The sequence below is a fragment of the Papio anubis genome, chromosome 19 (assembly GCF_008728515.1).
Source record: "Papio anubis isolate 15944 chromosome 19, Panubis1.0, whole genome shotgun sequence".
Taxonomy (NCBI): Eukaryota; Metazoa; Chordata; class Mammalia; order Primates; family Cercopithecidae; genus Papio; species Papio anubis.
In genome coordinates this window covers 58181220-58194491 of record NC_044994.1, presented here as the reverse complement: position 1 = coordinate 58194491, position 13272 = coordinate 58181220, and the positions used below count along the sequence as shown (strand labels likewise).

General features: G+C 32.5%; 1 long non-coding RNA gene across 1 annotated transcript in view; it reads left to right on the top strand.

Annotated features, from left to right (window-relative positions):
* Nucleotides 1–6881, top strand: part of LOC108583133 — a 157496-nt gene extending 150615 nt beyond the window's left edge. Inside the window, exon 4 of the long non-coding RNA XR_001897449.3 lies at nucleotides 4550–6881. This is a non-coding gene — a long non-coding RNA (uncharacterized LOC108583133). The remainder of the gene's footprint in view (nucleotides 1–4549) is intronic.
* Nucleotides 6882–13272: the final 6391 nt, after the last annotated feature.

Below are 13272 nucleotides of genomic sequence, written 5' to 3'. Positions count from 1 at the left end.
AAAAAGAAACCTGAGTGCAGAAAAAAATAGAAAAAGAAATTATTTTTAAACAATGTGAATATAAAAGTGAATATTTAAGGTACATGTAGAGTTATTCTTTCACATGCCTCTCAGCAATGGAATATAGTTTGAGAATTATAGCTTGCGTAATTATGTTTACTTTCTTCCTGATTATACTGCTATTGGTGAGCCAGAAACTTGCAAATTATTCAAATAAGCATAATTTTAACTTTCAAGAAGTAAAGGGATTTGTTGGTGTTGAGATGTGCAAGATGAGGTCAGAATAATGCTGAATTTGAGGCACAGTGTTCATTTTTTTATTGACATTTTATTACCAACAGATGGATAGATTTCTCCTCCTTGGTTTCAGAAACCAAGTCATATGTATTTCCCTTTTAAAAATTGTCATTTTTTTTTAATACTGAGCATGTTCCCAAATGTAATATAAAAATATAAACTGTAAACTATATGGACAACCAAATATCACCCTCTTGAAGTAAAATTTCTGATACAAATATTGATAGATATTACTGATCTGATATGCATTTAATTTGACTATAAATGAAATGTATAAGAAATGCACATTAAAGTTACATTGTCATATCATGTATATAGAATATGTATATAGACATAGGCACAATATATGCAGAAGAAAATATTTATCAATTAAATTATCATGCCAGCAGCAGTTGGATAAAGTAGTGCTTCCATTAAGTTGAATAATAGCAAACTGCATTTAATACATGATTGCACAAAACTCTATCAAAAATTATCTGGCAGATTTATTGGCTGGATGACATGTAAACAAAATAAATAATATAATGACAATAACATATTTATATAATATGCACATAATAAATAGTTTGGATAAGGTTGTCCCTTTTTTTGGTATTATTCTAAAATAGTTTACAGTCATACCATGAGGAAACAAGCCATCAATTCAATAACAAGTGAGAACATGATTTGCAAAAACTAAATGTGTTTAGAGAATTATATCCAACATGACCCATATGAAATCTGTGGCTACATGACCTTCTGTTAGCATTATTTTATTTAACTGAAAAATGGATTTTATGATACTTAGCAACATTTTCTTTTTGTCTACATCAGTAAAAAACAAAAATAGAAATAACTGCAATATTGGCAAAAAATCATTTATGAGCTATCATGCTGTGTAAATTATTTCATCTCTGGGTCTCAGTTTTCTGATATGTAAAATGGGAATAATAATATCATTACTTTCTAGGACTTTGATTAATGAATATTACCTATAAAGTGCTTAGAAGAGTTTCTTGTCTACATAAAGAGATCAATAAATGTTAGGAGTATAATTTTGTATACACACTGTATGTTCATTCTCACACTGCTATAAGAACATATCTGAGACTGGGTAATTTTTAAAGAAAAGAGGTTTAATGGGCTCACTGTACCATATGGCTGGGGAGGCCTCACAATCATGGCAGAAGGCAAAGGAGGAGCAAAAGCATGTCTTACATGGTGGCAAGTAAGAGAGCAAGTGCAGGGGAACTGCCCTTTATAAAACCATCAGATCTCATAAGACTTATTCACTGTTACAATTAGAGTGCAGGAAAGACCTGTCCCTGTGATTCAATTACTTCTCACCAGGTCTCTTCCCTGACACGTGGAATCATGGGAGCTATAATTCAAGATGAGATTTGAGTGGGGTCACAGCCAAACCATATCACACACAAAAAGGAAACTAAATGTATTCATATTAGAGTTTTTATTTAAGCACCTAATGCCTCAGTCTGATCTCAGTGATGCATAATTAAATTATTTTGTTGCTTACTCTGTTAAAGGAAAGCAATTTAGTTACCCCATAGGCATTTGTTTTCTTCATGTGTCACTAACATACATTATTGGATCTTAAGGACATATCTTACAGATGGTGTGTTTTCACAACATGCTACTAAAAGACCAATATAGGCGGCTTTATATTCTCCAGTTATATCTTATGTATTGTAGACACAGCTTATTGCATCCTTCACATTGAGAAAAATGTAAAGCATTTAACTAATGATGTCAATTTATGTTGCTAGAATAAAATACTATTTGAAGTATTGTCAAATTTTAGTTATTAAAAGCCTATATTTACTTAGAGTTTGTCCAAAACAAAACTGAAACATTAGATCAAACATGTTACAAGAAACTTTTTTTAACTAAAGAAGGATTTTTTTCCCTCAAAAAATGTTTTTACTAAATCATTGCTTTCAAATATTTCTGTTATTGTTTTTCTTTTTGAAAGTCTCACAGCTGGCCATCTGTTGCATCTCCAACAAGACTTTAATGTTGAGATTCCTCCATATATCTCAGTAGAATAAAAACCTTCACACGTGTCAGAAAACAAATTTTTACCTATATTTATTGTTGACACTCTTTAATTAATATTACATATTATATGATGCCACTACTTTAGATTCTGTTGTCATTAAAGAACCAAAGCAATCATCAAGAAAAAACCTCTATCTTCTGCCCCTACCAGTGACCAGACACATTTTCCTTTCTATTTTTATAAATAAATTTAAGTTTGACAACTACAACAAGAGTTAAAACATAGCATCCTCACAATCTCCTTCTGCTACTAATTGTGGATGTTTTCCACCAATTTTAGGAAGAAAATCCCACATATAAATCTCCAGTCATTGGGACTTCACTCAAGCACCTGAAAGCATAATTACTGCTATCAAATAGAAATTACATGGAACTCAGTATGTTTAAAATCAAAGTCAAAGAGTTCTACATCCAGAATTTCAATGTAAGGAGCTCTAAACACCCACTCCTTTGCAAAACAAGTCTAACTGGTAAAATTATTTTTTAATTGATCATTTAAAGTCTCTGGAAATTGTCCTTGATTCTTATAATAAATTAATAGACACTTCTCAAAAGAAGATGTATAAGCAGCCAGAAAACATATGAAAACATGCTCAACATCTCTATTTATCAGAGAGATACAAATCACAACCATTATTAGATGCTATGTGTATTAGTCTAGTCCATTCTCATGTTGTTAATAAAAACATGCCTGAGATTGAGTAATTTGTAAAGGAAAGAGGTTTAATTGACTCAACAATTCACGACTTGGGAAGCTTCAGGAAACTTACAATCATGGCCAAAGGAAAAGCAAACATGTCTTTCTTCACAGGGCAGCAGGAAGGAGAAGTATAAGAGCCGAGCGAAGGGGTAAGCCCCTCATAAAACCATCAGATCTCATGAGAACTTGCTCACTATCATGAGAACAGCATGAGCAGCACTAGGGTAACCGCCCCCAAGATTAAATTACCTTCCCTCGCATGACATGTGGGGATTATGGGAACTGCAATTCAAGATGACATTTGGGTGGAGACCTAGACAAATCATATTACTATCTCACATCAGTCAAAATTTTTACTATTAAAAAGTCTAAAAATAACAGATGTTGGTGAGATTGTGGAGAAATGTTCACAATTACAGACTGTTGGTAGGAACACAAATTAGTTCAGCTCCTGCAGAAAGCAGTTTGGCGATTTGGAGCAGTTTCTCAAAGAATTAAAAATAGAATTACCAGTTGACCCAGCAATTTCATTACTGAGTGTATATCCAAGGGAAAAAAAATCCTTCAACCAAAAACACACATGCACTTGTATGTTTATCACAGCACTATTCACAATAGCAAAGACTGGAATCACACTAGATGCCCATGAATGGTGGATTGGATAAAGAAAATGTGTTACCTGTACAGCATGGAAGCCTCTGCAGCCCTTAAAAAGAATGAAAAGAATGAAATCACGTTTTCTGTGATAACATAGATGCAGCTGGAGGCCACTATCTGAAGTGAACGAATGAAGAAACAGACAACCAGATATCGCATAGTCTCACTTATAAGTGAGAACCAAACACTGGGTTCATACAGCTACAAAGATGGAAACAATAGACACTGGGAATTTCAAAACTGGGGAAGGAAGGAGGGAGACAAAGGTTGAAAATTTACCCATTAGTAGGTTCACCAGTTGGGTGACTGGGTCATTAGGAGTCCAAACCTCAGCATTAGGCGATATATCCATGTAACAAACCTGCAAATGTATTCCAATAATCTAAGGTAAATTTTAAATAAAATAAGTATTAATGCAACAAAATCTACTAAGTCTGTAAAAATGGGAAAAATCTCTTTGTAGCACTTGAGTCATGACTTATTCCTTTCCTACAATCCCACTTCAGCTCAATCTTAGCTCCGCTCTAGAGCAGTGTGTACAAAAAGGCAGGACTCACTTGCCGTTTAGCTCCCAATCAAAGAAGACGGTATCTTATCAGGAGGGTCTAAACATCAGCACTTCTCATTCCCTCCAGCTCTAAGTTGCAGACACCAAATTCCTGGTGAATGTAGCCAAATCAGTCAAAAATATCGTGCACCACCCTGGCAACAGTAAAAGGGCATAGGCTCTGCACCAGGCAGGCCGGCCACAATTTTCTTGGCCACAGCTGGCCCACAGTGTAGTGGTTCTACATGGGAGAAATGAAGCCAAGACTAACAATGCTTACCACCCTTTCTCAGCACTCAGATTACTGGCTCCAGGATTTTTCACAGGGAAAGAGGCAGTCAGTCACAAGAACAGAAAACTCTGAAGATATCCTCAAAAGATCTGTCTTTATTTGATACAAAATGAGAAGTTCAAGGCCAAAAATTATCTAATGGAGAAATTTGGTAACAAGCAAATTAGAAAAGACTGGTAGTTCTTGCTAATTAAAAGCAACAAGTTACTACATTTTGAGTCTATTGAAACACTAATGATATTTGAATGTTGATTATTTTATCTTGCATTTTTATGAAATGTGTTGATATATTGAAGTTCTAATTTCATTTTTCTCAACATATTTTTTATTTCCCTTTCTATTTCTTCATTGACCAATTGGTTTTTCAGCTGTGTGTTATTTAATTTTCATATTTTTTATTTTCCAATTTTTCTCCTGTTATTGATATTTACATTCATATTACTGTGATCAGAAAAGTTACTTAATGTGATTTCATTTTTTAAAATTTGATAAAACTTGTTTTATGGCCAAACCTATGATCTATCCTAAAGAATATCCTTTGTGTGCTTGAAAAAAAAAAGTGCATTCTACCGTTGGCTAGGATGTACTGTATATATCTGTGAGGTCCATTTGATCTATAGCACTGTTCAAGATTGATGTTTCTTTAATGATTTTCTGTCTGGATCACCAATCCATTGTGGAATGGGGGGAAACTGATGCCCCTACTGTATCATATTTTTGCCCACCTCTCCTTTTAGTTCTGTCACTATTTGCTTTATAGACATAGGTGCTCTGATGTTGCATGCATATAAATTTACAATTGCTATATTATCTCCTTGAATTCAACACTTTTTCATTATGTAATGACCTACTTTGTTTATTTTTATAGTTTTTCACTTAAAGTCTATTTTGTATGAGGTAAGAATAGCCACACCTGCTCACTTTTGTTTACCATTTGCATGCAATGTCTTTTTCCATCCCTTCATTTTTTTTAGCCTATGTGTGTCTTTAAATTTGAAGTGAGTCTCTTCTAGGTAGCATATAGTAGGCAATTTGGTTTTTTTTTAATCCATTCAGCCAGTCTATGTCTTCTGATTGCAGAATTATATCCACTTATATTAATAGGTAAGGACTTATTTATGCCGTTTGTTGTTTTCTGACTCTTTTGTAGTTCCTTTGCTTAATCTCTTACTGTCTTCCTTTGTGATTAGATGATGTTTTGTATTGTTATCCTTTGATTTCTTCCTCTTTATCTTTAGTGTATTTATTATCTTTCTTGGCTATCATAAGGCTTATATAAAATATATTACAGTTATAACAATCTATTTCAAGATAACAACAACTTAATTTTGACCAATACAAAAACTCTGCACTTTAACTTCTCCTTTCCCCACATCAAATGTTAATGAAATCACAATTTACATTATTTATATATTGCATATCAATTAACAAATTACTGTTGCAATAGTTATTTTAACACTTTGTCTTTGAACTTTTACACTACAATTAAAAGTAAGTATGCAACACCATTATAGTGTTAGAATACTCTCAGTTACATTCTTACATTTATGATGAGTTTTATACTCTCATGCGTATTCATGTTTACCTTTGGTGTCTTTTCATTTTCACTTGAAGAACTTCCTCTAGCGTTTCTTGCAAGGCAGGTCTAGTGCTGATGAACTCTCACAGCTGTTTCTTTAGCAAAGTCTATCTTTCATTTCTAAAGGACAGTTTTGCTCGGTATAGTGTTGGTGATTGGCAGCGTTTTACTTCTTTTTTTTTTCTTTTTCTTTTTTTTTTCCTAAGAGTTTGAATACATTATCCCATTCTCTGCTGGCTTGTAAGGTTTCTGCTGAGAAATATATGATAGCTTCTGGGTATTCCCTTGTATGTAATGAATTGCTTTTCTCTTTATTTTCCTCTCCAGGTATAAGAAGTTTTCTATTATTTCTTTAAATAAACTTTCTTTCCTTTAAATTTCTCTGCTCCCTGTGGGACAATCATAATGCATATATTAACCTGCTTGAGAGTGTTCCTAAAACCCCTCAAAAATCTCATTTACAGTAATATCAAAAAGAAACAATACAAATAAATTTAACCAAAGAAATGAAAGGTTTGCACATTGAAAATTCTAAAAAATGAAATAAATTGAAGAAGCTACAAATACATGAAAACATGTCACATATTCATATACTGGAACAATTAATATTGTTAATATTTACATATTATTCGAAGCATTATATTGATTCATTGCATTCCCTATAAAAATCTAATGACATTTTTCATGAAAATAGAAAAAAAAACTAAAATTCATATGGAACTACAAAAAAAAAAAACCCTAATAGTGAAAAAAATGGAGGAAAAAAAACAATGCAGAAGTTATTACAATCTCTCTTTTCAAATTACATTGCAAAGCTATAGTAATCATAACAACATGGTACTGTCATTTAAAAAAAGACACGTAGGCCAATGTAACAGAATAGGATGCCTAGAAATCTCACATTTGTAGTAAACTGATCTTAAAACAAATAACCAAGGACTCACATAGGGAAAGAACTGTCTTATCATTAAATGATGTTTGGAAACCTGGATATCCACATGCGGAAGAGTGAAACCGAACCTTTATGTCATATTATATGTAAAAAATAAAAATAAAAATAGATTAAGTACTTAAACATAAGACCTGAAACTGTAGAACACCTAGAAGATAACGTAGGGAAGAACCTTCTCAACATCGATCCAGAAAATTGCTTTGTGAATATGACCCCAAAACACACATAACAAAAGCCAAAAATAGGAAAATGGAATTACATAAAGTTAAAAAGCTTCTTAAAAAATCAAGAGAATGAAAGGACAACTTGCAGAATTACAGAAAAGGTTTACAAATTATACATCCACTAAGTGGTTAACACCTGATGTGTATAAGGAACTCAACTGCTCAATAGCAAGAAAGCAAATAACCAGATTTTTTAAAAAGGTAAAAGGATCTAAATAAACGGTTCCAAAAAAAGACATACAAATCACTGACAGAGATATGAAAAGTAATCAACATCCGTAATCATCTGAGGAATGCAAATCAAAACAGTAATGAGATGTCACCTCACACATGTTAGAATAGCTGTTGTCAGAAAGACAAAAGGTAACAAGAGTTGGCAAGGGAACCCTTGTACACTGATAATGGGAATGTAAATTGGTACAGCCTCATGGAAATGGTAGAAAGTTTCCTCAAAAATTAAAAATAGAACTTTCATTATTATTCAGCAATCCCATTTCTGGGAATATATTGAAAGGAAATTAAATCGGTATATTAAAGAGATAACCACACTGCCATGTTTATTGCAGCATTATTCAAAATAGCCATGATATGGAAAAAAAAAAAAATCAATGAATAAGTGAATGAAGAAAATATATGTCTGTATATGGAAATAAATATTATTTATCCTTTTAGAAGAAATAATTTCTTACATTTGTCACAACATAGATGAACCTGGAAGACACTATGCTAGATAAAATAAGCCAGATATTAAAACAGAAATAATACATGATCTCACTTATATATGAAATCTAAAAATGTAAAATTCACGGAAGCAGACAGTTGAATGGTGGTTGCCAAAGTCTGTTGTGGTGGGAGAGGGAAAATAATGCAGAGATGTTGCCCAAAGGGTACAAAATTTCAGTTAGGATAAATAAAATCTAGAAATGTATTGTATAACATGGTCACTATAGTTAAAATTACATAATGTATACCTGAAATTGCTGAGAATAAATCTTAAATGTTCTCACTGAACACACACACTCACACACAGAATAACTATGTGAAGTGATGGATATATTAATTTCTTTGGTTATGGTAATCATTTCACAATGGATACATATATCAAAGTAACACATTATATACCATGAGTACATACAATTTTTATTTGTCAATATTCTCAATAAAGCTGGAAAAAATGCAACAATCTAAACATTAGGTCAGCTAGTTTATGAGGGATAACTTTCTTCTATTGGCTGATTTCAAAGCAATAGTATGAAATAATGTGTATATAGTACTGTTTGGGGGTCTATAAGATATAAAGTGTTATACATTTAACAGCAGCAGTACAAAGGAGGTATGTGGGAGCAAAGCCATACGGAAATGAAGATGTGAAATCAAATGATAATCATCATCATTTAAATCTACAGGAAGAAACGAAGAGAACCAGAAATAATAAGAGGTTAAAATAGCAAACTGTATAAATACATACTTTCTTTTCTCTGCTTCATTAGTAAGCATGAATTATATAAAGTCATAATTTACATTATGACTTTATAACTATGACTATTATTTTTATAACTATATAGATACATGAATAGAAATAATAGCACGTAAAAAGGAGAAAGATATGGCTATATAGGAACTATATGTCGCTAGATATAAGGTAGTATAAATCAAATAGATTCCAATAAGATATATATGGTAAATCTGGTATTAACTACTAAGAAAGCAATTTAGAAAACACACGGGTAAATATTAAAGAACAACTGTTACACTAGGAAATATCCAGTTAGTGCAAAAAAAGACAGTATAGGAGAGATAGAAACAAAAAATATATGATCATATAGAAAAGAAAAAGTAAAATGATAATCATAAATCCAATTATATGCATTATACACCAGTCAAATCAATGTCAACTATTGTTAGACTGAATACCAAAATGAAGGGGCTGTTTTGTAATTGGCGGGACACATCAATATTAAAAGACACAAATAAGATGAAAGTATATTACTAAAAGATAAAATAAGACTGGACACAGTGGCTCACGCCTGTAATCCCAGCACTTTGGGAGACCAAGACGGGTGCATCACGTGAGGTCAGGAATTCGAGACCAGCCTTACCAACATGAAGAAACTCTGTCTCTACTTAAAATGTGAAAATAAATAAATAAATAAATAAAATAGCCGGGCTTGGGTGGTGCACGCCTGTAGCCCCAGCTACTCGGGAGGCTGAGGCAGGAGAATCGCTTGAACTCAGGAGCGGAGTCTGCGGTGAGCCGAAATTGCGCCACTGCGCTCCAGCCTGGGTGACAGAGCGAGACTCCATCTCAAAAAAGATAAAACAGGTTGTAAAACAAACAAAAATTCTAGAGCTAAAGAGAAGTGTTCTATAATGATAAAATAGTCAATACATGAGGAAGATAAAGCTATTATAAACAAATGGGTACCCCCAAAATTACCTTAAAACACATGAGACAGAAAAAAATGAATAGACTACAAAACAGCAATTCAATAATATCATTTGGATACTGCAATACTCTGCTTTCAATTATAGAGAAAATAGGTAGATGATCATTGAGGAAGTAGAAGACTTGAAAAGCCCTAAAAACCAATTAGATCTAATGAACTCATTGTTGGTGGCTATGGCCCTGCTGGGAGGAAAGAATAACCCTGTCCTCGACAAGAATAATACTGAGAAATAGAGAAAAACAGAGACAGATGATATATTGGGGAGGTGGAGGGAGGCATGCAGGAACACTGATTTGAGCTTTTCAAGGTCAGTTGCTTCCCTGTCTTTTCATTAAATTGGTTTATTAATCTATATCTCGTCATTTTTGCTTAAGCTACTTCCAGTTGAGTTTCTATCCCTTACCAAAAAAATCAGTCCCGATGCTTATATAGATTCTGGCAATATACAGATTGGTCCAGAATAAAAGGTTATTAATTGAATACGCAAATAGTACAAGGAGTAGATGGTTAATCTAGTGCTAGTGGGAAAAATAGATATAAATAATTAGACATAATTAGATCAAAATTGACACCAAAGCCTTTAAGGCAACTTTTGAGCTTTTTAGTAAGAATTAGAAGATAAGCTATTCAAAAAAATTTTGAGTACAAATAGTATAAAATCGTCAGTGATGGTACTGAGGGTCAAGGTAGGAACCCTCAACTGATGAAAATCAATGCTACATGGATATAGAAGGGATTTTGTGAGAGCCCTTATAAAGACTGCAGGCAGAAAAGACTATGAGCATCTGGGAAAACTTTCACTATTGTGGAAGAGCAGCATTTTAAAACTGTGGCACTTGGGGTGATCAGAGTTCATACAGTGGCTAAAGGTGGTAAAAATAACAGAAGTATCGAACTGGTTAAAAACAACCCTGCTGATGGCAGTATCGGGAAGGAAAAGGAGAAAAGTCATAAATAGTATTTTTTATAGACACCAGACACAAAAGACTCAGAAAAAGGTATACACCAGTGATACTTAACCGATACCTAGAGGCGCATAGACATGAGCTGCCTGCCAGAAGTTTCCACAGCCCCATTCCTTTAGTATCTGTACTCATTTTATTTTCTTATTTTTTCTAGATTTACTGAAGTATATTTTGACAATTTGAAATTGTATATATTTTAGGTATACAATGTGATGGTTTAATAAATGTATACCTTGTTAAATATTCACAACAACCAATCTATAACCTATCCATCACTTCACATACTTTTCTTTTTCTTTCTTTTTTGTGGTGAGAACACTTAAGATTGACTCTTTTAGCAAATTTCTAGTATAAGATGCAATATTGTAAACTATGTCAAATTGCTGTACATTCTAGATCTCTAGAAATTATTCATATGGCATAACTGACCGCATAACTTTTGACCAACATTTTCCCCATTTCGCCCTTTCCTCAACCTCATAATCACCAGTCTATTCCCTATTTCTATTAATTTGATTTATTTTAAATTCTACCTGTAAGTAAGGTCATGCAGTATTTGTCTTCATTTCTTGCTTATTTCACTTGGCATAATATCTTCCAGGCTCATGCATATCATTGCAAATGACACAACTTCCTTCTATTTTGAAGCTAAATAGTTTGCTATCATGTATATGTACCAAACGTTCTTCATTCATTCATCTGCTCATGGACTCAGATTGATTTCATATCTTGGCTATTGGGAATAATTCTGAAAGGAATATGGGAGTGCAGCCACCATCTCTTTAACATACTGATTTTATTTTCTTTTTACATATACCCAGAAGTGGGATTGCTGGATCATAACAGTAGTTCTATTTTTATTTTTTGAGGAAATTTCATACATTTTTCCATAATGGCTGTAGCAATTTACATTTCAAACAACAGTGTGCTAGTGTTCCCTTTTTTCTGTTTCTCCATCAACACTTGCTATCTATTTCCTTTCTGATAATAACCATCCTAAGCAGGCATGAGATATCTCATTGTTGATTTGATTTGCATTTCACTTATAATTACTGAATGGTGAGCATCTTTTCTTATACCTGTTAGCCATTTGCATATCTTCTTTAGAAAAAATTCTATTTGAGTTCTTTGCCTGTTTTTAAATTATTTTTTGTTTCTTTTTGCTGTAGAGTTGTGTGAATTTCTCATATAAATTGAACATTAATGCCTTGTCAGATACATGGTTTGAAAATATTTTCCTCCAGAGTATAGATTGTTTATTTTACTCTTGATTGTTTCATTTGCTCTGCAGAAACTTTTTAGTTTGATGCAGTCACATTTGGCTATCTTTTTGCTTTTGTTTTCTGTGCTTTTAGGATCATATCTAAAAAATTATGGCCAAGATCAATGTTGAAAAGCTTTTCCCCTGTGTTATCTTCTGGGAGTTTTATGGTTTCAGGTGTTAAGTGTTTCATTCATTTTGAGTTGATTTTTGTATTTTGTGTGAGGTGAGGATCCAATTTCATTCTTCTGCATGTGGGTATCCAGTTTCTTCAACACTATTTATTTAAGAGACTATATTTTTCCTCTGTTTGTTCTTGGCAACTTGACCAAAGATGCATGGATATATCCTGGGCTTTGTACTGTGTTCCTTCAGTTTATAGATCTGTTTTTATGTCAGCACCATACTGTTTTGATTATTGTAGCTTTGTAAAATATTCTGAACTAAAGAAATGTGATGCATCCAGCTGTTTGTTATTTTTTTTCTGAAAACTATTTTGGTTATTTTGAGTCTCCATGAGTCCATATGAATTTTAGGATTCTTTTTCTATTTTTGTAAAAAATGCCACTGAAATTTTTAGAAATTACACTGAAATGACTCTATATATCACTTTGGGTAGCATAAACATTTAGCAATACTAATTTTTCCAATCTGTGACGATAGGATGCCATTTCATTTAACTATGTTTTCTTTAATTACCTTCTTCCAAGTTTTATAATTTTCAGGGTTCAAGTTTTCCACATCTTTCACTGAGTTTATTCCTAAGCATTTTATTACTGTTGTTGTCCTCATTGATAGGTTCAAGGTCTTAATTTTCTTGTTGAATATTTCAGTGTTTTTGTATAGAAAGTTCCAGTTAATACTTTACATTTGGTTATTGGTTTTTGATGTTAGATTTAAACTCACTGTTAGATTTAAAACATTATCTTTATTATTTTCTAGCTTTTGTATATATGAATAAGTCACTTTTATAACTTGGTTTGATTTCTATTACTGTATGTGAATATTACTTTAGGATGGCTACCTATTCATCAGAAAATTCATGCTATCATGGCAGTTTTTCTATGATTCATTCAGTTTGCTATAGTTCTACAATTGGGATTATTTGCTATTAAAATACACTGATAAATTATAAACAAACAAAAATACAATACATTTTATTCATACAAAAATATATTCATAGCTTTATGAGAAAACTCTTGTGCTTTTTATAAAAATGTTTCTCTCTTTTTGATAAAAATTCATTTTGCACAATGGACTCAATCTGTGCAAAGGTTTTAGAACATTTTTTTCCTC